A 22,191-nucleotide genomic window follows, 5' to 3' on the forward strand; every position below is an offset into this window, starting at 1 on the left:
CTAAACGCTGTGTACGTGTAAATAATAATTCACCTATCACCAGTCCCGACAGGGTGTTCCGTATAAAATGTATCTTATGGAAGGAAAACTGGGTATGATTCAAAACAAAAATTCATCAACAGTTTCAGTTTAATACGTTTCAAATTGGATTCGAAAATGCTCATATTTTTCCCATTCTTTGCCTTTCTCTTATTTCAATCATTCAAAAATTTGGAATTATATCACATGTATCCTATCGAATTTAATTTGTCAGGCGAAATTCCTGAAAAGAGTTCGCTGAAAAGAGAACAATTTGCACCGAAAAAAAGTCATAATTTTTAATCCAACACGTTTTTTCCCTTCAGCAGCGGAACCATAATAAAGGAACAGGTGCTTTTCAACAATTGCTTCGCCGCCATATTCATCATCGGAAACTGAAAGAATTCAACCCCCGTCATAAAACTTCTCCAATTACACCTTCAACCGTGCGTCACCTTTATTAGCACCATTATTTCTGTCCACGCCTGCAAAAAAAGTTCAGGAACTCCACACGGTTTTTATCTTTCACGCCTTGCAAAGTTTAGCGTTTATTCATACTTGCTCGTTGACACATGAAGAAGGTCAGATAATAGATTAAAGTATCCTTTTGACGTGCCACACACACGTCCACTGATTTGTGGGCTTTTAAATCATCAGATTACCGGGTGTCAGATTAAAGTAACACGAAAATAGACATTTATCAGCTATTTCTAGGGAGCGAGATCAAAGGAGTTCGAGTGTGGAGATTGGTGACGGAATTAGGGGAATGTATATTTCAAACAAACATCGACGCCAAGAATGTTCGAAGGCATTTTTTCCTCAAGGTAGGTATTTTATAAAAGATCGAAAAAAATGTATTAGTTTTGTGGATTTTTCACTGAAATGTATTGATTTTCGTCATTGTACGGGACGAAAATGGTTTGTGATAAGAAACAGAAACAGTTTATTGAGTATACAGTGCATTCCATTTAAAACGAGCCAACCAGAATAACTTTTCGCCAACAATAGTATACAGGGGACACATTTTGACATATTCATATGCTCCCAGAGCATGTCACCAATTTTTTCAAATGGATCACCCTGTGTTGTTTCGCATTATCAGATGCTCCATGAGGAGCAGATTTCAACAAAATATAAAACATATGGTCTGAAACTTATGGTTCGGGAGCTACAAATTATTTGAGTTGAAAACGAACCACCCTGAATAACTTTTGAAAGAACGATTTGCAGGAAAAATAAAAAAATAGGTCAACAATCATACAGGAGGCCATATTTTGAAATATTCGTTCTAGAGACAAATATGGAAGCAATAAATCAAAAAAAGAGATTTTTTTATTAATTCTTGAATAAAAATCTGATGACTTGACAATGAGAAGAAAAAAAAATTTATAGAAAATGTTTAAAAACGTTTCCATCAACTTTCATACAATGGTACATTGTATGATATTGCCGCCATCACATGGTTGAGAATCTCGGGAGTTTTTTCTCTACAAGGCGTCATGATATTCTCTCTCAAATCTTCTAATTTTGTTGAGTCTATCTCTTTTACTTCAGACTCCAAATGACCCCTTAGAAAGAAATCTACAGAAGTGAGATCTGTAGACTTCGGCGTTCATTATGAAGGACCTCTTCTGCTAGTCCAGCGACCCGGAAAATATCATGCACTGGAGCTGCATAATGAGTAGGTGCACCATCCTGATTAAAAACTATTTCGTTTTCGAATAAATTTTCATCCTCTTCAATTGCCCTATTGAAACGGTATCCAACATATCCAAATATTTATCACTAGTCAAATTATCATCGATAAAAAAAGGTCCTATGATGTGGTCACCTAAAATTCCTGCCCAAACATTCAGTTATTGAGGTCGTTGAGTGTGAACTTGACGGTATAAATGAGGATTCGTATCACGCCAATATCGACAATTTTGCCGATTCACCTCTCCATTCAAAATGAATGTACATTCATCCGAAAAATAAATTGTATACAAGAAATTCTGATGCAAGTTGATCCGCTCAGTGAGACCTTCACAAAATTCGATACGTCTATCGAAATCATCTTCGTTCAATTCATGAACTAATCTAATATTATATGGATGAAATTTGTTCTTATGAAGGATCCTGAAAACATTTTTATGACTGATTCCTGATTCTCGAGATGACTTAGTAAGAGATTGCGAATTTTCTATTAGTCCAACGTGCCCTAAAACTGCAGTACAAATAGCTTCATCGTTGACAGCTCCTGAACGGTTATGTTTTTTATTGTTAACATATCCAGTGTCCATAAATTTGTTCAATAATTCCGAAACGTATTTGTGTCGTGCATTTCTTCCTGGATGATTATCATTGGGGCAGCATTTCTAGTATTATTTCCATTCTGGTAGTACATTCTACAATTCTAGAAAACCTTTTTCGACAGAGAATTCTTCAGGAATGCCGATTTCTGACTCCGGACATCTTCAATAACACAGGTCTGCAAAAAAAAACTTTTTAAAAAATTATTATGACTTCGTTAACTGATCTTTATATACTTTTTTGCGCTTATTTCATAAATGTAATTTGTTTTTATCTATCACGTAAAGTTTGCCTACTAAATAAGGATGAAATAATTGGAGAAGTACAAAAAAACGAGGAATTTGTGGATTTATTTTTATTATTTTGACATGGAGTAAAAGCAAAAAAAAACAATGCTACATAGCTAAACTGAGCATAATAGTGATACACAAGTGTTTGCAAAGTGATTATAAATTTTTGTGAAAATGGTTTCTTTTTCCGTCAAAGCTTCTTTTGGTACTTTTTCGGCTGTGCTCTTGTGGATGTTTCTTTTTTAATATTCAATAGTAGTCTGCCATCATGTTACATTCCACAGAGCTTGGTTTCTGCGTTACATTTCTTTTATATCTTGATGGAACCGTTCTCCTTGTTCCTCACTTACAGCCCCTAAATTTTTGGGAAAGTAGTCCAGATGTGAGTGAAGGAAATGGAATTTGACACTCATGTTGCAGCCCAACATTTTGTAGTTTTGTATCAATTCAGCAACCAGAATTTTGTAGTTTGAGTCTTTTTTGTTCCCAAGAAAGTCTGTTATAACAAGTTTGAATGAATTCCAGGCAATTTTTACTTCCATTTCCATTTTAGTGGCAAAGCTTTCATCTTCTAAAAGTTTTCTTATGACACGCCCATCAAAGATTTCTTCTTTTAGTTTAGCATCGGATAGACCAGGAAACTTTTCAGAAAGATACTTGAAACAATCTCCTTCTTTGTCTAATACTTTCATAAACTGTTTCATTAGCCCTAATTTGATATGGAGTGGTGGAAGTAAGATTATTTTAGGATCCACTGAACTTTCTTTTTCAACATTTTAAACTCCAGGAATAAGAATCTTTCTCATTGGTCACACCTGCTTGATAAAGTGTTGTTTCCTGTCCCGACTATCCCATTCACATAGGAAACATGGAAACTTAGTGTAACCACTTTGTTGACTAGGTCAACATTGAAATAACTTTCAAGTCTCCACAAATGGTCCATTTATGATCAGAGTAGCTGTAGTAGATTGAAACCGTATTTTGTTTTAGATATACACTCACATCGTGTAGTAACTTGTTCATCATATAAGCTCCATAATTCAGACTCAATTTACCGCTTATATAGGCTATATAATACAGAAACATCGAACCCATACCAAACCTAAAAACCTATTTAATAAGAAAATTTCAGGTGAAATTTGTGACTTATCCATGGGTGATAGAATTTTTCTACAATTTTTTCCGTAATCTGCACACAAAATACTGTTAAAATCACTAGTTAAATATCCTACAGACCTGTGTAATGTAAGGAACGCTTTCGAAAGTAGTTTGTATTATTGTATGGAAGTAGATTGAGGTCATTTTGAACACTGTATTCGTTGGTTGTGTTGCCATTGATATTACTTTCCTGGATTTCTTCAATGAAATGAGCGACAGCGAATTTTCTGTTTTTTCTTGAATAAAACGTTCAAAATTTGATTTCTCAATAACGAATGAACCAATTTCGAAAAAAAAATACAGAAGTAACAAAGGAACAAAATACTTTTCAAATGATGTATCACTCGACCTCCCATGCCATTGAAAAAAATAGCGGGGTAGTTGCTGACTGAAGGGGGGAGAAGTTTCGGGTATAATTTCAATATCAGAATTAGTCCCTCTAGAAATGAAAATTGACGTATTCTTTGAAATTTTCGATTACACGTCTGTTTCTGAATTAAAGGATGGGTCACGTTTTCGCTGGAACACCCTGTATATTGATCAATAGAGAGTTTTGTACTCTGTGTATTGATGGTGATAAAATTTTTTTGCCTTTCTTCATCTCATTACTATATTATGTCGTTGAGCAATTTTCGGCCATTTTTTCTCCGATTTCGAATTGAACCAAAAGGCTGCCAAAATAGCCCGAAAACTTTACCAAGCATTCGGCAATGATAGTGTTAAAGATCGCACTATTTGACGTCAGTTTGAGAAATTTCGTTCCGGAGATTTAAGCCTCGATGATGAGCCCCAAAGTGGTCGACCTACAGAAATCCAGGACGAGGATTTGAGGACCCTGGTGGGTACTGACCCATCACAAACGATGCGCGAAATGGCGAAAGAACTGCGCGTCAGCTGCCATGCAGTTTTTGATGGTTAAAAAGTACTGGAACGGTAAAAAGCTCGAAAAGTGGGTGCGCCACGATTTGAACGATCGACAGACACTGTCTCGTTTCGAGGTCTGTTCTTCACTTTTGCGCAACCAAAACGACCTTTTTTTAGATCGGATTGTCACGTGTAATGAAAAGTGGATCTTCTACGATAACAGAAGACGTTCAGGACAGTGGTTGGATAATAATAATAATAATATTAATTCATCCATGTTGCATACAAAATACAATTACCATCTTGAAGGTAATGATGAATAGATTGCAAATCCACTGAGGGTTTAACCCTGTGTGTGGTTAAATGAACAAATACAAAAAATAAAATAATGTTAGATATAACACAATCACAATTTCTCACGTGAAAAAATTTGTCGTAATAGCTGAAAGAAATGAAATATAATAATAAAATATCAATGTCATACATTCCCGCATTGATAGACAAAATTAAAGGTTACAAAAAAATTAAGAAACAAACAACCACATACAGACAGATCACGGAAGTTCATACTTGTTTGTGAATATAACAAATATTAAAGTTTTACACATTATGCATAGGTATAATTCAAATGTTGCCTATTTCGAATATTGAATAGGTATCCACCTGAGATATTACAGTTGAAAGTAGACTCAAAAATTTTGAGTTTATTGATAGTTACTGAATGAATATATTTTTCATAGATTTATATTACCCAGTGAATATTCAGGTAAACTTCTCATTTTACCCTTCAACTCAGTTGAGCAGATTTTCTGTTCATTAAAATCCATAATTGAATAGAACTGGCCGGTACTTGATGAAAATCCATATTAAAAAAATTAATCAATACAGTTTATTGTATGGTTTCCACTATAAATAGTGATTTTCACTGTGAATAGTATTGACTAGTTTTTTTTTATTACAAACCAAATATCCAAATATTTTTCAGATTGTAGGAAAGGTCCTCCAAAAAATAGTGATATTTCCGAAATGAAAAGTGACTTATTTCAGAATATTCCTTAATAATTGTTAGTAACGCAAATGAAACTCATTTGTTACCGATGAACCAGACAACAGAGAAGTGACCTCTAAGAAGCAGAAACTTGATATGAAATGTATGAAAGACAAATTCTGTGTTCAATTCTTGGTCATCGAAATGAAACAACTTCAGAATGACGTTGAGAAAAATCAAAGTCTATATCACACTATGAAACGCAATCCCTCTAACAGAAATCCAAACAAGTCTGCAGATTGTATCAAGGAGAGATATACAGTGTCACCGATAAAGTCCGCATCAAATGGGAAACTTTTTTATTTATCGTTTTATGTGAAATTTGATTTTGGCAGTAAATTTTACTTATAAAAATGATGTCAAATGGCGTCTACAAAATAGGTCACGTGATTTTCTTAACCTGTCAAAATTGACGTTTAAAAAAAGAAACATCGAAAAATGACATTATTCTTCAAAATATCCAAAAATATCAAAGGATAAAAACATTTTCTTTTGTAATTTCATACCCACACACCAAGTTTCAAACCCATAATAAGTATTTTATATTTTCACTATTTTTCCGCATTCCTGCTTTTTCTACTTATCAAAATTTAAGCACACCTGTACTAAATCATTTATTTTATCTAAACTCGTCACCGAATTTCTTTTTTTGTAATATAATAATATTTTAAGAGCCTCTTTGATGTTAAAAACAAATTTTGAAAAATAAAAGTTGTCAAACTTGATGCAAAGTTCATCTAGTTTCAACGGGGCTTTCCAAACTATACAGTACTTGAGTTTTTTAATGAGCAAATGGCCTCACAATATGAATTAGAACAAAACGGAACATTAGGAAACAATATCTTAGAGTGTTTATTGTTTTTTCAACAAAAAATACAGTGGAATTTAATCTTAATTGAAAGGAACTGAAAATAAACATGTACCTATACCTAATAGCAAAAAAACACGAAAAAAAGACTCACGACATCAAATACACTACATTTCTGTATGTCTTCCATCGCGTTCTATGCAGATAATTGTCCTTCTTGATACATCTTTTATTGAGTTGCTGATACTCACAGGGTTTATGTTTAAAATAGAGTTTCTAATAACAGTTTCTAGGTGATTCACGTCACGAAAAGGTATTTGTTTATGAACGATTTGTTTTAAGTAACCCCACAAGAAAAAATCTAGTGGGGTTAAATCTGGCGACCTAGGCGGCCATATTTGCTCCATATTTCGCCCAATAACTTTGCCCCTAAACATTTCTAATAGTTTCTCTTTGACTTGTCTTGAACTATGAATAGGAGCCCCGTCACATTGATACCACAGACTGTGTCTTATTTCAACCGGCATATTGCCCACTATATCACTGATGTCAGTATTTAGAAATTGCAAATAATCCTGAGAAGTTAAATTGTGTCTAAAACAAAATGGTCCCATTACCTGATTATTTAAAACACCGCATCACACATTTGTTTTAAATGAATATTGGTCCCGACATTCTATCACAAAATGAGGATTTTCCTGAGCCCACCACCTACAATTCTGGGAACTGACTACGCCGTTCGATGTGAAGGTAGCTTCGTCGGTCCATAGGATTTTGTAAGGAAATTTTCTGTTTAATTCTACTTCCCCTTGGTACCAGAAAGAGAAATCTAGTCGAACATCAAAATCTCTTTCCTTTAAGGTATTTATAAATTTGGGTTTGTAGGGTTTGAATTTATTTTTATGTAAAATTGCTCTTACGCTTTCTCTTTTAACGCCAGTTCTATCTACAATATTGGTATTACTTGATTTTCCCTGTTCGATAACATCCAGGCAGACAGCCAACTGAACATCATCATTATTGCGTGATGGATTATGACGTTTTTTGAAAATATTTTCAACTGAACCAGTTACTTTAAATTTTTTTAAAATCCTACTTACAGTGGATTGCTGTACATGTCTACCAGGATGTCTTGCGTTAAAAATATCAGCCACTTGTCGATGCAATGTTTTTTCACCACAAATTAGCACAATTTCAATTTTTTCTTGTAAAGATAACATATTATTTTAATTTTCATACATTACATTGAACTAACGGGCATTAATTTATTCAGTGACAGTGACGTTTTCTAAAACACATTATGTAGTTTCATATTTTTTCACAGCTTACCCAGTTTTTTTAAATTAGTGTTGTTAGCGGAGTAGGTAAATGTAAATATTATGAGTTTTTTCTTTTATTGAATGGGCTTCAAGAATCACGAAATGATGTTTCCTAATGTTCCGTTTTGTTCTAATTCATATTGTGAGGCCATTTGCTCATTAAAAAACTCAAGTACTGTATAGTTTTGAAAGCCCCGTTGAAACTAGATGAACTTTGCATCAAGTTTAACAACTTTTATTTTTCAAAATTTGTTTTTAACATCAAAGAGGCTCTTAAAATATTATTATATTACAAAAAAAGAAATTCGGTGACGAGTTTGGTTAAAATAAATGATTTAATACAGGTGTGCTTAAATTTTGATAAGTAGAAAAAGCATGAGTGCGGAAAAATAGTGAAAATATAAAATACTTATTATGGGTTTGAAACTTGATGTGTGGGTATAAAATTACAAAAGAAAATGTTTTTATCCTTTGATATTTTCGAATATTTTGAATAATAATATCATTTTTCGATGTTTCTTTTTTTAAATGTCAATTTTGACAGGTTAAGGAAATCACGTGACCTATTTTGTAGACGCCATTTGACATCATTTCTTAAGCAAAATCTACTGCCAAAATCAAATTTCACATAAAACGATAAATAAAAAAGTTTCCCATTTGATGCGGACTTTATCGGTGACACTGTATATCTATAAGAGGATAAATATTTCAAATTAAATCTTGAAACATTGGTTTCTTTCAATGTACCTACACAGTAGGTTATGCTGAACACATGCCGGAAAACAACTACTTCCCAGGCTGATACCGCGTTGACACCGCATTGAATTATATCCGATAGACATTTATGCAAGATATTCCAAAAAGAGTTCCACGTTGAAGTCAATCGAGTCCTAGGTACACTGCTGCTTGGGTCAAATCTTTCCTTCGCTGATTAGGGGTAATACCTTGAAACCGGTCGATATAAATAATCTACACGATTGATTCCAGCGTGGTTTCGCTGCTGGATGAATAAAAAACATTGAGGAAATGTACATCAGAGAATCTAATGATGATAATGCTTGCCCATTTTATGGTACGGATTCGTAACTCTAAGAATAATTTTGTAATAGTTGGTCAAAAATATCATTTTCATAGTCCCTCAGACAATAAATACATCTCGAAATTGGATGAAAATCACTAAGACACTTATAGAAAACGACACATAATTTCATAATACCCTTATCAAGAGTCCATTTAATCAATATCGGAAATCGTCTTAAGAGACGATATATCAAGTCTGGTCAACCCCTGTCCTACATCGAAATAATTCACAGATATATCTGACAGATTCCGGAAACAGTGTTCTCATGATAACCGTTTATTAACAGCTGTCGCCCTCTTTATGAAATAGGAAAGGAAATATTGGGGCCGAAGTATATGGCTGAAATTTCCGCCTTTTACTATCGGATGACTTCTCGATGACGAAGCTTTGTTATGAGTGAGCGAGAGAAGAAATGAATCGATCAGATGTGGGTGAATTAGGAGCGATCAAAATGAATGGTCGTTTTTCATAATGGCTGCATGGGAGGCAAAAAGGCAAAGTCACAACTGTTCAAAATCAGTTCGAATTGAAAAAGATGAAGCTGAAACCTCTGTTGTGGAATAGTTCAAAAACAAGCACTTTTTCCAAATATCAGAACCGCTGATCCAGACAACAGAGAAGTAACTTCTAAGAAGCAGATACTTGATACGCATTCCTGGTTTCTTCAGAAGAGGAAATAAACTAATTACCAACTCTGGAAAGAGTCTCTATTCATATATTGAAGGGTACACTTTCACTTTCTGATACAATTTCGGATAAACATTCCCACAAACTTTTCTCGTGAAAATTTCCGATTATTTCAACAAAGTGATTCATAAGTGAGTTAACAATGGAAACTTTCGTCACTGACCATAATTATCATGAATTTCATTAGTTCGGACTTTCATTGTTTGATCCCTGAAAGAATCTATACAAAATTGAATGGATTAGCTTAAAAATAACATTTATGTTAAACGAAAAACTGAAATTACAATGAAATAAAATCAAGCAACAATAAAAAAATCAGAAAATTACAATTTCTTAACAAGAAATGAAAATTAAAAATTGAAATTCAAGTCAAGTTACTTCACGACGTTTCGATTGTTAGTATCCACAATCGTCTTCGGGTGATAACTGAACTCATTTCTCTGAGATCTCACTATCTAAGGGTCATTCGAGTTTCACCTATCATTTCTTCCCTCTTTCCGGTTCATCAGTTTCAGCGGGAGCTGACCGTTTGGCATGAATTGGTTGTGTTTCGCTTGATTAAAGGTTACCATATGTTGCAGATAGCTACGCTAGCTTGGCTGGATGCGTTGTTGGACAACGTAGGTGCGGCTTCTTTGAATTTTCTTCTGAACCAGTGTTTCTCCTTGTAGATGATTTCAGCTTGAGACCACTTGATGTTATGTAAATGAGTCCAAACATGCTCTGCTATTTCCGATTTGCTGGTTTCTCCTCGCTGTGGGTGTTTCTTGTGCTCGGCAATGCGAACTTTCAATGGCCTCTTACTTTCACCGATGTATGATTCTCCGCTCTCGCAGGGTTTCTAGTAAATGCAATTCTTGGAATCGCAGTTCGCGTTTGGTGGCCTGGTTTTCGTGAGGCTCCTACGGATAGTGTTTCCGGATCTGCAACAGGTCCTGATGTTGTACTTGGAACCAATTCTTCTTATCCTCTCCGATAATCCTCTGATGTAGGGAAGTGCAAGCTTCTCTTACTTGTGAGGCTCTTGCTGTCTCCTAGCCAAAGTCTGTTCCACCATCACTTTGGGGTAACTGTTCAATTGAAGGTCATTTTTGATGATGCCTAACTCCTTTTTGAGATCTTCCGTTGTATTACAGAGCCTGAAAGCACGGTCTTGATTATTCCCCTGTTAGTCGATTGATGGTGGTTGGATTCCTAGTTCAGATACTGTAACGTGTGAGAGGGTTTTCGGTAGGTATATAGATGTTACCCATTTAGTGTCGGTCTTCTTCACCAAAACCTCCAAGAATGGCAATTCGTTGTGGACTTTCTTCTCCATTGTGAAAGTGATGGAAGGACTCACGTTGTTAATGTGCTTCAGGAAGGCGTCCAGTTCTGCATTCTCATGGTTCCATATTATGAAGGTGTCGTCCACGTATCTCAACCAGACTCGGGGCTTACTGGTGAAAGTGGCGATCCCATTGGTATGTTACGTGAAGAGTTCATCCTTCAGTTGGAAGTAAGTAGCAGTTTCGTACACATCATCCTAGTAATTCCATCATTACTTGTGTCGCTAAGTTTCTTCTATTTTTCAGGTCCCCATCTTCGGATAGCTACCTCTGTATGATTTGAAATGTTGCCTCGAAAGGAACGTTGGTGTAGAGGCTTTTCGTGTCAGAACTGTTCAGTTTCTGTCTGTTTAAAATCTGTTTTTCCGTTAATCAGCTGTCGCCCCCATATGAACGACAACTCTCAGAAGTTGAGGAACTTGTGCGAGCTAAGAACTAACAAGGTCTTACCTTTTTACGTGTGATTCCCAGCACGATCCTGCTCTTTGAGGGGATTCATCAAGTTTCTAGTAGACCGTGCTTTTGAGCTCGGTAATACAAAGGAAGGTTTTGAAAAGGAACTAGGCATCATCAAAAATGATCTTCATGACCTTCAACGGTATGATTACTCCAAAGTGATGGAGAAATAGAATTTGGGTGGATGACAACAAGAACCTCACAAGGAAAAGCAGCCACTACAACCAGTAATTGTACTTTCCTACAACAGAGGATTATCGGAGAGAAAAAGAAGGATTGGGTACAAGTATAACATCAGGACCTGCTTCAGATCTGGAATCACTATCCGTAGCATCCTCACGAAAACCAGGCCAACAAACGCTGACTGCGATTCTAGAAATTGCATTTACCGGATACCCTGCTACTGCGGAGAATCATACATCGGTGAAACTAGGAGTCCATCGAAAGTTCGCTTTGTCGCACTCAAGATACACACACAGCAAGGAAAAACCAGCAAATCGGGAATAGCAGAGCATGTTTGGACTCATCAATATAACAGTGAAGTGCAGAGAGGTTTGAGGGGATAGGTGAAAGTCCAGTTATCACCCAAAATGATTGTGGATACTAACAATCGGAACGTCGTGAACTAACTTGGCTTGAAATCTTTTAATTTTTGAATATCATGTCTTGTCAACCATTTGTGATTTTCATCATTAGTTCAATTTTTTGATTTTTTGATTGTTGCTTGTATTTTATTCCACTGTTATTTGAGTTTTTTTGCTTGATATAATTGTCATTTTTCAGATAATTCATTTGATTTTTTAAAGATTCATTCAGGGATTTCTAATCAATTTATATCACATTAGACAAATGAAATGATGAAATGGAACCAATGAAATGCACCACGAAATATTGTCAACCACCTTTGAACAAACATAGTTCTCATGCCACACTTTGCTATTTCCAAACTCTCTAAAGCATCCAAAAATCTAGTATTATATACCTACCGATCTCAACAATTCCAGACAGTTCTTATTCATTCTACAAACATTTGTCAAGGCGTGTTGAGCGCCACTACAAATTCGATATATGCTGTGGGTTTTTTGGAACGAGTTCCAATGACTCACTCAACCGGGCCGATATATTTTTTGACACATTTCTCACAGCTCGTTTCATAAATCTTTGATTTTTCACTTTCCAACATTTTGTTTTCAGGATTAACGAACATTTGTTGAAGTGAGCGAAGGGTTCTGTATTCTACTTTTACGTTCAACTTTTTGAAAATCCAATATAATCCGTGTTTCTTTGTTCATACGGAAGGACTATGAACTTTGAATTAATGATTTTCTGAAAAGTCGTTTATGTACGGAGATACTATCTAAATTCACGTTTTCAAATATAGTTGAGGAGCTATTCAAGTTTCTTGTTCATATTAAATGGACAGGGATGAGTTTCCTCTCGATTCTGTAGATGGCTCATTTGTAGATGTGTCATTGTAGTTGTTACTGGAATTGTAAACATTCACCAATTCAGTTGTAGCAATCATGAAAGTATATGGAAGAATTTTCTCATCGATTCTGCCGTTACTTGATGAAGATCCATAGTAATTTCATTAACTACACTTCACGATTTGATCTCCACAAACTTTATTCGAAAAATATATCACGATATGTTTTGCTAACACAGTAGCTTTCAAATAAAGTTTGTAGAGGTCAAATCGTGAAGTGTAGTTTATGAAATATGGATGGATGTTGACCAATCACTTGAATATTACTGGGCCAACACCAAATCGTTATTTTTAACATCTGGGCAGGTGTTCAAATCACCAAGTGATCATCTTCAAGAGGAAGATTAAAGTAGTTCAATCTTCCCTTGATGATTTGTGATAGGGCGCTTTGTTTCGAAGATACGGAGCAAAAATAATTTTGACAACAACAATTCATTACCACAAATTACATGTAATGTTTCTCAATCTACAAGAATTTTCATTCATTCAATGACTACTTCGGATGCAAAAATCCAATCTTCTTCTCATCGACTCCCGAATTCTTTTGAAAACACGAGGGTCACGAGACATACTATTCGCAGCCGTTTGTAGTAATCGGAATGTTGTTGATAGGTACCAACGGAATCGTTAGATTTTTCATTACGGCTACGTTAATAATTTTAAAATGACCAAAATTGTTATTCACGAAATTCGTTTTCACCCCGTATCTTCGAAACAAAGTGCCCTATCAAAATTCACCAAAAGACAAAAAATCCTAAGAATAGTCCAAGGATACTCCCTTAATTTTTTGCCGCATTTTCAATAAACACTTTGTATACCACGACACATCGCGAAATTAGCGTGATTGGCGGCAAAACAGAGTATCATTTCTCAAACTAGGCTGAAGCGAACAACGAATAACAGGTTTGTCATCGCCCTATCTGCCTGTGAACGAGGTAACCAACCGCATATCAGAAATTTGCCCAATTCCTTGTATAAGGAAAAACAATTCACAAATTGAGTGGGTATACTGGGACGATGACAAACCTGTCATTTGTTGTTCGCTTCAGCCTAGTTCGTTTTTTTACCGACTCACAATTCGGATTCAGAAGAGAGAGATCAACGTCGCAAGCTGTTCTGAAGGTGGTGAGTAATGTGATCGAGGACCTTGAGGAGGGCAAGATAACCGCCATCACACTCTGCGACCTATCTAAGGCGTTTGATGGCATCTCTCACTCTATTCTTCTGGATAATCTGCAGTTCTATGGAATAAGAGGTGTAGCTTTATCGCTCATTGCCTCATATTTAACAAATCGTTCACAAGCTGTCACATATAACAGCTGTACATCTGATTATGAACCTATGAAACATGGAGTGCCCCAGGGCTCAGTCTTCGGTTTATCATTTACACCAATGATCTACCTATTTTTTACATCCCTATAAGTCAGTTCTATTTGTGACGATACTACGCTCATCTTTTCAGGTGACACCTTGTCGGATTCGCAACAGTCTGTAAAAATTTCACTCTCAAGTGCTGAAACGTGGTTTTCATTAAATAAACTAAAACTGAATAATGAAAAAACAAAGAATCTCACCTTTTGTTTGTCTAGCACTATGTCGAGTGATAACAGTGTGAAATTGTTAGGCATAATCATAGATAGTAAATTATCTTGGCAAAATCATATGGATGACCTACGAGGTTAATTGGCCAGCTCAATTTTTTTGCCTTGTCAACTGAAGCCAATTACAAGTTTTCCAACACTCAAAAATGTATATTTTTCATTATTTCACTCTGTCATTACTTATGGGATTGTACTCTGGGGAACGCCTCTAGTGCTGTAGATATTTTCCGACTTCAAAAAAAAAGCAATCAGGATACTTGCTAATGTGAGTTTTCGTGATCACTGCCAGCCCCTTTTTGCACAATTACGCATATTGTCTTTGCCTTCATTATTCATTTTCTCGGTTCTGCTCGAGATCCACAAAAATCGAATGTGTCTGCGTAAACAATCCGATATACATAATCATTATACCAGAGCTGCAGGCAATATTCCTACTGATCGTTTTCGCCTAACCAAATCACAGAAAAACTCTCTAAATTATAATATTTTCAACCTGTAACCGCAGAAATACAAAATCCTATCAAACAATAAATTCAAGAAGCGCTTAAAAGAATTTTTACTAACTAATTGTTTTTATTCTGTCAGTGATTTCATGGAGCATTTTCGACATCGCTAGTGTATTTCTATGGAGTGCAGTCGCCACTGCGACATTTTACAATAGCTAGTAGCAGTGTACTATATTTTAAAATTTTATTTTATCTTATTTTTGTTCCTCTGTGTTGTAGTCTTTTTAGATATTATTTGGACTTACTACAAACATTATGTAATGTAATGTAGTCAATAAACTTTCATTCATTCATTTATGATACTCTGAAGGAATTCGATTTACAATTATCATAAATCATCGATTTCATGTTGATTATATACACTAACAATAATTGAAAATCTATTGCGGTAGGAATGAATTCAATGAAGAATCCTGCACTGACACTTGTTGGATATAATCCAATGCCCTTCGTGGTATTAACCAGGAGAGTAGGTGTCACTCCATTAATCTACACTGTAGGTAATTTGACATTGGCCTGAATGAATTGTTGTTTTAGATAATTCGATTTATAGTAGTACGGCAGTCGAGAGAGACACACACACATATCTCGGTCTCCCAGCAAACTCCAACAACCATTGAAACAGCGAAAAACACTATTTGTGTAAAGAGAGGATTCATTCTTGCGATAGAACACACTCTCAGCTATCGCGTGTCTGTCTGTTTTCTGTAGCGGGGTGTAGATGTCACCTCAACTGCTAGTGAGCGTGAACATTTAAATAAATATATCGAAAAAAAAAAATAGAACTTTTGATCACTCCCACTCATGATGAAGTTACTCATATATTATAAAAATGAAAAGAATAAACAAAATGAAAGATTTGAATACAGAAAACTAATCATGATTAGTTACGCCGATATCATATGCTGTGAAGGTCGTAACGGAATGCAAAAGTTACGTGCAATATCAAAATCGACAAGTTTTTTGTTAAACGTTACCAAAAAATATAGGTACAAACTATAGAAAATCGGCTCATTAAAGCAGTTGTCTCTTACGACAATTTTTAAATTCTAACCAAACCCCAAGATTTTCTCAATCCTAAAATATTTCTCTTCCGAATATGTATTCTGTAATTCAATTCCAATCTTTTCAGTATTTTTCCTACATAAAATATACCTAAATAATAACTGTTATTTTATTCGTCACTAAATTACAATTCGTCCTAACCTTACCTTGACACAACTCAAGTTGATAATTTTCAAGTTAATACATCACGAGATTTCACAATATTGTTTATCAAATGCACGTTATTTAATATTCTCACTCCACAATACTTCAGCACCTGTCTTAAATAGATTACAATATCACGGCTTTTGGCCGTTCACACACACACACACACACAGACCCTACTTTTTAATATGGAACAGGTAGTTTGGGAAATTATTCAACCCACACGAGGGTGGCGATGACTGAATTTCATCTCTAATGCCAGATAGTATTGGGTCGAGCGCGCAGAGTTATTTTATTTTTATTCTCAATACAGTGAGTGGATCCTGCGACATCTGAATGGTGTATGAAATCTTGTGGATCTGGGGAAATCTGGCAACACTGTCTTACGGAGATTCCCATGTTGGGACAAAAATTTGCAAAACGGAGCTTGGCTTTTTACCCTAAATTTACATGGTATTTCCCATAAGGCGGTGTTGCCATTTGCCCCGTAATCTCTTAGTTCCTCTACTACTAATCATGAACAGGTATTCTAGGGTATCCAAAGAGGGGTTTTCACTCCTATTTTGCCTGCTATCTATCAAAACCACAATGATAGTAGCCCATCGTTACCTACCTATGTTGGGCTATGCAAAGAAAAACTTCCATCGGTCTGGCATTCACCGGCTCTCGCTCTAGTACTTTCATGGTTCTATAAAAAAAGTTATGAAATGCCCCCATGAAAAAAATGTAGAACCTGCCACTGCAGAAACATTCTGATTTGCACTTAATTAACCGGAGAAACGGGAGAAAATGCACTTCCAATATCCACATTTATTAACAGATGTCACCCTCTTAATGAAACAAGGGTAGGGGATATTTGGTGCCTCACTATTCAGCTGAAGTTTCAGTGCTTGATATTCATTCGAAGTCGAAACTTTGATTGCTCTTTCGTGATAGAAGAGAGTTCGGATCCTGAAGTAGTGAACTACGAAACTCCGAACGGAGAACAGTTATCTGATGGATGTTCGTGAATGGTGTGGAATGCTGTGAAATTTTATGCTAATTCTGAAAATGGATGGAAATCGTTCCAGTGCTGATATGAACGATGATAGTAATGCGGTTGTAGTGAGAGGTATTTTTTTAAGATTTTGGTTCACGAACATTTAATTGTTCAGATTGGTCCTTATAAGAATTTGGTCAAACGTATTTTTATGTACTTTCATCACTTCGGAAATATATTTGTGGATAACATTCGTCAAATTCAGTTTTTATATAAGCTGTCTTTCTATGTACGAGGTCTGATAGAAAAATAAGGTGAATTTCAATTTTTCTCAAAAAATATTTACTACTCGTCAATTTATATCTCGTCCCCCTCCGAAGTAGTACTCCCAAGATATAACACACTTGTGCCAGTGTTCTTTGCAATTTTCGAAGCAATTCTGAAACAGGAGAAAGTGGCCAAAAATTACGAACAAGCAATGTGTCATATATTGTCCTCAATTTGAAGAAAATCACAACAACAAAAATGATACTCGAAATATCTAACACAAGCCTTTATTTTCAACTGACTCCAAAACACAAAAACAATTTGAAATATAAAAAATGACCTTGAATCCGTACAAGTACGCTGTCTTGTACAGTGTGTAATTAAAACAAAATAAGATAAATTACATCTCCTCCCTAAAAACAATCTTCCCTCATCCCTAAAAATATGTGACTGAATGAAAACAATTTTTATATTCTAAACGTTTTGGAGGTTTCACCACCAGCTTAGGTCAAGTATTTTTTATTTTCGATGTTTCATCATTTGTCACAATATCAGATGGTTGGAACGTATCTGGGTATAACACATCATTTGCCCCATTTTGTGATATATCAACTGATTCACATCAATCAAATAATTTTTATTCTACAAAATGAAATTTTTTTATTTGATTAAAAATAACTGCCTCAATTCATTCAATCGCATTTGGTTTTCTATAATCGCGCACCTTTACTGATTCACCAGTTTTGAAATAAACAAATCTGTTACCTTTAATAATTGTATTTTAGCCTATTTTGAGCTTCTGAGATAGAATCTGATTGATCATGTGGTAATAACAAATTAAAACGAGTGTGTAACTCCCCAGAAATAATTTTGCTTGTGTTAATTTTGTAGTACAGTGTGGAGTTGAACGATAGTCAAAATAAATGGTTTAATGACATATTCATCGTTACATTATTGTACTTCCCCAGTGCATTTTTAATGCCTTTTCAATTATGCCTACTGAATTTTCCACCGCACCGTTAGATGCCGGATAAAATGGTGGTGTTGTTGTGTGTTTTTTGATAAAAAGTTCTCAAACTCTACTGAATGAAAAAAACTACCGTTATCTGTTACTACTTGTTCCGGTAGTCCATATCTTGCAAAACATGGTCTGAGAACTTCAATGGTTAATGTCGAAGTGATGGAAGTCATTGGGAATACTTCTATCCACTTACTATCAGCACATAAAATTATCAAAAAATTCTTAATCTTAAAAGGTCCTGAAAAATCCAAGTGTAACCTGCCTAATGGTGGATTAGGCCATGGCCACGGGTTCAAAATTGATTTCTCAGGCGACTTCTTACTTACTAAACAATTTTCGCAAATTTTGCAAATCACTCCAATTTCTTTATCTGAACCAGGGCAGAAAAATAGGAGCGCGCAAGACCCTTCATTTTTACCACACCCATGTGACGACGATGCAAACTTTCCAGGAATTTACCACGAAATTCATAAGGAATTACAATTCTATTCTTCCACATGGAACATTCTGACTCAATGGTTAACTCATTCCTTATTTTATAAAAACTGCGAACATTTTCATATTTGCCCCACTTGTGAGATCCTGACGGCCAACCAACGAAATTCGAAATGTTTTTCAATAAACCGTCCTCGAACGTGTCCTTCCGGACCACCTCAAAATCTATAGGAAAATGTTCATTCTTTGAAAAATTTAAAATTAATTTAGATCTATGTTTTCTACAGAAATTTCCTCTAATGTTTGAGGTAAACGAGACAACATGTCGGCGGGATTATTTTACGATTTGACTACTTCAACATCATATTGATAACTGGAAAGTATTATCGCCCATCTACGTAATCTATTTGCTGAAAATTGCGAAATAGTTTTGTTTGGATGAAAAATATATGAAAGAGGCCGACACCAATGTAAAATGTCTACCAAACATTACTGCTAGTCCTTCTTTCTCAAGAGTATAGAATTCATGTTCTCGTTCTGATAAAATTCGTGAAGCATAACATATTACTTTTTCTTTACCGTCCGGAGTTATATGTGCTAGCAACACACCTACCCAGTATTCACTAGCGTCTGTTACCAACCTTAATGGTAGCTCTGGGTTGTAATGCACTAAAACAGGTGAAGAAGATGAAATTTTCTTGACTTCTTCGAAAGCCATCTGAAAATCCATGGACCAGTCCCACTTAACTTTTGCTTTCAACAAATTGTGAAAGTGAACAGGTGCATTACAGGAGCATTAATGACGAAAGTCATTAATTGTTTTTCCACTATACTGGACATTTTCTCCGTATTGCTTATCGCAAGCGGCGCATAACTTCAAGATAATACTCCTTATTGATCGTACGACTATATGGAAAAATCACCTGATGCGCAATGCCACGGTGGTAAAAAAACATTGAGTGAAAACTCAACCTTTCATCAAATTTGGCGTACTTTTTTGGTCTTGGCTCTCCTGGGCTCTTCTATTGGGTCGATTAGATTTTGGTTTCCATCACTCGTCACCATTTATGACCCTTTTAAGCAAATCTGGATCGCCGTTGACATCATTTAACAGTTTCTGAGCGATGCGCATGTGTCAATTTTTCGGACAAAATTCAGAAATTCTCAACGAACTTCGCTGCCACACGCTTCATGCCCAAAGTTTCCGAAAAAGTTGCATGCATCAGCCAACCGATATGCCGACATCCTAAGCAACTTCTCTAATAGTAATTCTCAACATTTTCTTCGTTTATTGATGTGCTGGGGCGACCACATCTTTTCGACCTTCTGTGAAAAACTTGTACCGCTTGTAAACCTTCGATTCCATTTTCACAAGAAATTTAAAACACATTTTTGAGCCAATTTTTTCGATAGCAGAAATTCGCCGAACAGACAAAACACTTTTGACTTTTGTGCCTCCCACCAACAAACTGAACATGCTAAATAGCTGAAATTATGAACATATATTCGAGACGAGTATACCAATTAAAATATTAATAATAATTATAGTAATTCATTTATTTCGCTTGTTAAAAAGTACATAGCAGTTGCTAATTCTATCAGTAACATAACAAGGAAAACGTTATAAGATTCTCTGCTTTTCATATGTAAGTAGCGAAATACTACAATAGTAAAATTGAGGGTCATGGTTAAAATCAAAAAGTTTAAAATAACGGTAATGTCGAATAGTGATAAGAACGTTAAAGAAGACAAAAATAAACACCTAACCTAAACTTCCTCAAGGGTGTAGCAATTTTTTTCTATGAGAGCAGCTTTCAGTCTTGATTTAAGAATATTGACAATTGTTGCATTCTTTACCAAATCATCAAGACTATTGTAAAATTTTAGTACAAGAAAAAGGTGGCTTTTTTGGTATATGGCGGTTCGATGCATGTGGGGTATTATTAAATTTTTAGAGCAGGTAGGGTATTAATGATGATTACATTTAAAATTATGACTACTCTTGTACATATATATGCATAATTCATAAATATAAATACCCGCAACGGTGAGTATTTTGAGTTCTTTGAAAATGTTTCTACACGATTGCCTCCATCCTATACGAGCAATAGTTCTGATGGCATATTTCTGTTGGCATATTTCTGTAGTGTAAAAACCCTCGCTGCAGACGAACCAGTGTCCCGGTTTAGTATTCCATATCGTATATGACAGTATATTGATCCATAGTACAGATTCAACAAAACATGTTTACTGCAATAGTTTGACATAAATCTTAGCGCATAACAATTTCTGCGGAGTTTGTCGCAAAGAGTTTCAATGTGAGGGATCCAGGTGAGCTTGTAGTCAAGTGTGAGGCCAAGCATCTTTGATGTTGAGCAAGATTCAACATACAACTCCTCTTTCTCATAAATGCTAAAATTGTCATGAGCAGAATTTAGCGAAAATTTCATTAATGATGTTTTCGTGATGTTCAGTGATAGATGATTTTTTTTGCCCATGTTTCTACCTGCTCATAGACATTCTCTGTTTCCTCTGCAAGTGCTTTTGCATTGCTCTCCTTGATGAGGAAGTTGGTGTCGTCTGCATGAGCAATCACATATATTTCCGTGAGACTATTCATGAACTGCAATAAGTCATTCGCATATACAAGAAACAGTAAGGGGCCAAGAATTGAGCCTTGTGGAACACCCTGTTCAATGGTTGCTGACTGACATACAGTTTTCCGAATCACTACTTTTTGGGTACTGCCATGCAAATAAGACTTCATTAATTTTAATGCGGTTCCCCTCACGCCATATCGTTCCATTTTCTGAAGTAGAAGTATGTGATTTACATTATCGAAGGCTCTGGAGAAGTCAATAAATAAACCACAGATACTTAGTTTGCCATCAAGAGCATTTATGACATGTTCGTAGAATTCATACAGTGCCGTTTCAGTACTTTTGTTCCGGGTGAAACCATGCTGATTTGGTGAAAATTTTTCATTAGCATAAAAAATGATGGTGATTGCTTTTTAATGTGCAGCTCGAAAATCTTTGAAATGCGTAGAAGCAAGCTTATTCCTCTATGATTCTCATAAAGATTAGTATCTCCTTTTTTGAATATTGGTATAACGAGTGCAGCTTTGAATTTTTCGGGAAAAGTTCCTCGTTCCATCGACAAATTCCAGATGTATGCCAAAGGTTCACATACCTGAAAAACACATTTTTTTGAAAGGTTATTTGGGATTTCGTCGTGACCACGTGGGTTGGAATGTTTCAATATTTTTATAAGGTCTACAATGTCATGCCTAGTTATAGGATGTAAGAAAATGGAGTTTTGGCATACTTTTGTTATTT

General features: G+C 35.4%; 1 protein-coding gene across 3 annotated transcripts in view; it reads left to right on the forward strand.

Annotated features, from left to right (window-relative positions):
• LOC111514936 (lachesin) overlaps positions 1 to 22,191 on the forward strand; it is a 355,844-nt gene that overhangs the window by 202,797 nt on the left and 130,856 nt on the right. The window contains exon 1 of one of the 3 annotated variants that reach the window (XM_074179770.1): positions 17,109 to 17,262. The exons of the other annotated variants lie outside the window; for them this stretch is intronic. The gene's annotated coding sequence lies outside the window, so the exon portion shown is untranslated. Of the gene's footprint in view, positions 1 to 17,108; positions 17,263 to 22,191 lie in introns of those variants that run through there. 3 annotated transcript variants of the gene reach the window in all.

Source organism: Leptinotarsa decemlineata, unplaced genomic scaffold, assembly GCF_025532065.1.
Source record: "Leptinotarsa decemlineata unplaced genomic scaffold, Ldec_3_MD MMD2_tig00026282_RagTag_RagTag, whole genome shotgun sequence".
Lineage (NCBI taxonomy): Eukaryota > Metazoa > Arthropoda > Insecta > Coleoptera > Chrysomelidae > Leptinotarsa > Leptinotarsa decemlineata.